This window comes from Octopus sinensis, linkage group LG3 (assembly GCF_006345805.1).
Source record: "Octopus sinensis linkage group LG3, ASM634580v1, whole genome shotgun sequence".
NCBI classification, from domain to species: domain Eukaryota; kingdom Metazoa; phylum Mollusca; class Cephalopoda; order Octopoda; family Octopodidae; genus Octopus; species Octopus sinensis.
The window spans coordinates 115,929,721-115,934,720 of record NC_042999.1 but is presented as its reverse complement, the minus strand read 5'-3'; the positions used below and the strand labels follow the sequence as shown (position 1 = coordinate 115,934,720).

Genomic DNA, 5,000 nt, shown 5'->3' with positions numbered 1-5,000 from the left:
CGTGTGTTGAAACAGATATTGTTATATTTCGGAATGGTCATTTTGCCAGTTTAGCCAATAAAAACACACGCACTATATATTTGGTGTTATTTTGCTTCAGTGTTATTTATTTTTTACATTAATCTTAATCTTATTTCGGCCAGAAAGAACTCTGGCCGAAATAAGATTAAGATTAATGTAAAAAATAAATATCACTGAAGCAAAATAACACCAAATATATAGTGCGTGTGTTTTTATTGGCTAAACTGGCAATATGACCATTCCGAAATATAACAATATATATATATATATATATATATATATAAAGAAAACATATAAGTCTGCACATATGCATACATACAAAAATACACTGTTGATGCTGTTGAAATTCCAATGATGTAGCCTTGGATTTAGATTAGAAACCGGTTTTCTCTCTAATGACAAGAAATTTTGAAATAAAACTGAATAATGACATGCATACATACATACATACATACATGCATACATACATACATACATACATACATACATACATACATACATACATACATACATACATACATACATACATACGTGCATTTCTCTAAATTTTCCTTTCCAGATACGTTGTACAGAGTGACTGGAGAAATTAACCGACCAAGAAACCAACCAACATTTATACCGATATTATTATAAAGAGATGCTAAGGGAGAGAAAGGTAAATGAGACTCTGAAGAGATAGGAACTTAGAATGTAATTGGAAATAATTAAATATTTCGACGCTTATACTTTTCAGTCACTCATCGTCAGTTATTCGATTTATAGTAATAACGCTGACATATTAAAAATTTGGCGAGTTAAAAAAATAGAAAACACACACACACACACACACACACACACATACAAACCAGGAAACTTTTGATCAATTGATATTATTCCAGCAATTAGTAACAAAATCTTCTCCAAGGCTTGTTTAAAATTATAAAACAAAAGGAAAGGAAAAACTCTTAGTAAGATCGGTAAATCTTTGGACTATCAATGCAGAATGGAGCGGAATTAGTTACTTCAGGCAATTGATGAAAGCAATACATATCTTTCGGTTTTAGTAGACCTCATTAGCGGTGCATAGTCTGCTGAATTGATAAAATTTAGAAGTGAACTATATATATATATATGTGTGTGTGTGTGTAACTATATGCATATGTATGTGTGTATACATATATACATATACATATACATATATACATATATTTATGTATATATACACGCACACTCACACAGGCGTACACACATACACACACATAGTGGAGGCCCGTGGCTTTGTGGTTTGAGTTATGACTGTGATTTCGATTCCTGGACCGAGCAATGTGTTGAGCTGTTGAGCAATACACTTCATATCACCTTGCTCCAGTCTATTCAGCTGTCAAAAATGAGTATTCCTGCAACAGACCAGCATCCTGCCCGGGGAGGGTGGGAGTAATTTATACCCCACAGAATCCGAAAAATCGGCCTTATGATTTGTGTTTTAAGAAGGACCTCTGATCCTTTTGATATACATATATATATGTATACATGTATGAAGATCGCAGTGGCATGAAACTGAGTCGATAATCAAAGTCTCGGTTTCACTTATAGGAACTCTCTTTCCTTCTCCCACCCCTCTCTCCAAATGTATGTATATATATATATATATATATATATATATATATATAACACGAATACATATATAATATATACACATATATGATACATATATCAATATATATATAATGATATACAAGTATAATAAATTTCATTCGGGTATTAACCCTGGAGTTTACTCTATTAAGCTCATCCACGGGTACAGTCTGTCTGGCAAGACAGTAAATGATAGATTGCTTTATCAAGCACAAATGTCCGTAGAGTTTTGAAATTACAAAGAATTAGGAAATTAACAATTAACAGTTGTTTTATCTGAATTCGATCTCATCAATATTGCTAAATTAGACAAATATATAAAGCAGCTATTGATTCTTGAGGTGTCATTGAAATTGCACATACCGAACCAGACTCATCAGAATTATGCATAATGGCTATAGATTGTATGTAGCGACGCTGATTATGAGTATCAACAATATAATTGAGGGAAAATACCTCAAGGGAGTGTTCTGTATCTTTAGCTACGGTTGATTTCAGAGTTCTTGAAAATCGATCCTACAAGGATCTGAGCTAAAAAAAATTAGAAGGACGGAATAAAATGCTATTTACTATTTAAGCATCATACCTTTACGGTGCTATCTTTGTAACTATTTCTAACATATATTATATAAACTTATAGAGGGCGGCGAGCTGGTAGAATAGTTAGCGCGTCGGGCAAAATGTTTAAGCAGCATTTTCTTATAACTCTTTATGCCCTGAATTCAAATTCCACTGAGATCGACTTTGCCGTTCCTCCTTTCGAGACCGATAAAATATGTACCAGTTGAACACTAGACTCGACATGATCAATTTACACCACCCCTAATATTGCTGGCATTGAGCCAAAATTTGAAACCATTATATAGTTTAGATAGATAGATATTGTATGATATGAGATACAATAAGCATTTACCGTAACAGAAAGGACTACATATGCATCGCCAAGATGATAGTACATGTTGAGAAACGGTGTTTCTGATATGGCTGGATAGGTATACCACTGCTGATTCAATGAGTATTTCTATGATTAGAATGGACTCATGTTTTTGAACAATTATATATTAGCAGCTAAGAATCTAATGTAAATTATTTAAAGATTCAATAAGCGATTCAGTGAGTATTCGGTAAGCAATGAGTAGTTCAAGTCAAGGGATTCTTTCTGTTCTTTTTCACAGATTTATATATACAGTAACTTATCTCATTTGTAATAACATCCCCGCTAAAGTGATACATTCCTGCATGCATGCATGCATGCATGCATGCATGTATGTATGTATGTATGTATGTATGTATGTATGTATGTATGTATGTGTGTGTGTATGTATGTATGTATGTATGTGTGTGTGTATGTATGTATGTATGTATGTATGTTATGTATGTATGTATGTATGTATTATGTATGTATGTATGTATGTATGTATGTATGTGTGTGTATGTATGTATGTATGTATGTATGTATTATGTATGTATGTATGTATGTATGTATGTATGTATATATGTTAAATTCACGGGTAGGCTGCTCCGTTGATCGGATCAAATGGAACCTTCGTCGTCGTAAACGATGGAGTAGCAGTTTCTTTCCATATTCGCTCATTTGCATGAATACACACACACACACACACGAATGTATATACACATGGTAATAATGAATCAGATAATCCAGTTATGCGATATGCATTTATTTGTGAGTGCGTGCGTTTGTGTTGGGCAGGTGGATGTCTGTCTGTCTGTCTATCTCTATGACGCAGGAGTGGTTAATAAATTTGCTTCGCGACAAAGAGTCCCTGAGATATGTGCAATGTCTTTGACAAAAGCCTTTAACATGGCATCGGATCGACCCAAGCCTCATGAATGAATTTAAGTAGACGGAAACTGTGTAGAAGCCCGTCGAATATACTCACCTATAATGTACCATTGTCATGCGTGTGCAAACACACATAAGCAGACATATACACACATAGACACACGCATGCATACGCACATACACACACGTGATTATTCAGATAATGTTATAAGATTAGTGGCGTATTAGTCGTGTGGAAAGAAGGTTGCGTCCCAACTCCATGGTTCGAGTTCAGCCTCACTGCGTGACACATTGGGCTTGTGTCTTCTACTATAGCCCCGGTCCTTCTAAAGCCACGTGAGTGGATTTGGTATATGGAAACTGAAAATATCCCGTCATATATATATATATATATATATATATATATATATATATATATATATATATATATATATATATGTATGTGTGTGTGTGTGTGTGTGTGTGTATGTATGCATGTATCCTGTCATACATACATATATATACACACACACACACATATATATATATATATATACATATATATATATACATATGTAATTTAAAGAAAAGGAAAGCAAAATCATGGCAAGATAAGCGTATCAGTTCATTTAAATTAGGTTAATGCTGAAGCGAAATAAGCATTAAACTAATTTAAATGAACTGATAAGTTTATCCTGCCTTGATTTTGTTTTCCTCTTCTTTAAATTACGCCTACGGGCTCGAAGTTAGGCTGCAAATAACCGGATCTCTTCCTAACGGGAAGTGGCTTCTACAGCTACAGCTCCAGCCACTGTTGTGAACTTGGATCCAAGTCGCTTATCGATTGGAGCACCTACACTGCATATCTATTAGTTTAGGTTACCACACAACATTTGAGGGTGAATAATTTGTATTAATATTTGAATTCTGTCAGGACGATACCAATAGTTTCATGTAATTAAAATTCGTAATTATTCAATTATAAATACTGGCAGTCGAACTATTCTTGTAAGGCACACAGAACATTCAACTATTAAGACATACAAAAACAGAGACACATACACACACGTATATTTTTTAATTGGCAGAAAGTCACAAAAGTGGTTGAAGGGTATATAAACTCATATATTGAATACTATTGCTCGTTTGTTTAACCAAACACACACATGCATACGTACATACATACATACAACATGCATGCATACATACATACATACATACATACATACATACATACATACATACATACATACATACATGCATGCATGCATGAATGCATGCATACATACATGCATGCATGCATACATACATACATGCATGCATGCATGCATACATACATACATACATACATACATACATACATACATACATACATACATACATACATGCATATACACAAGTGAGTGAGTGAACAAGCGAAAAGAGATCTCAGCTCATTTGGCTGGAATAACATGCATTTGATAACAGCCATCGCTCTCGAATCTTCAAGTAATTTATCGTGGAGTTTGACTCGGCTTCATTTTACTAAAAAATTTCATGGGCGTAAGACACGTCTACCACATCAGAAAATTCAGAATAAAGA

The 5,000-nt window shown here is 33.9% G+C and overlaps 1 protein-coding gene and 1 long non-coding RNA gene across 2 annotated transcripts in view; both read right to left on the bottom strand.

Moving 5' to 3' along the window:
• The window catches only part of LOC115209847 (rhodopsin, GQ-coupled-like), a 74,232-nt gene that overhangs the window by 32,442 nt on the left and 36,790 nt on the right, over positions 1 to 5,000 (bottom strand). The window lies entirely within an intron of this gene.
• The window catches only part of LOC118762547, a 22,413-nt gene that overhangs the window by 17,015 nt on the left and 398 nt on the right, over positions 1 to 5,000 (bottom strand). The gene's annotated exons all lie outside the window — the stretch shown is intronic.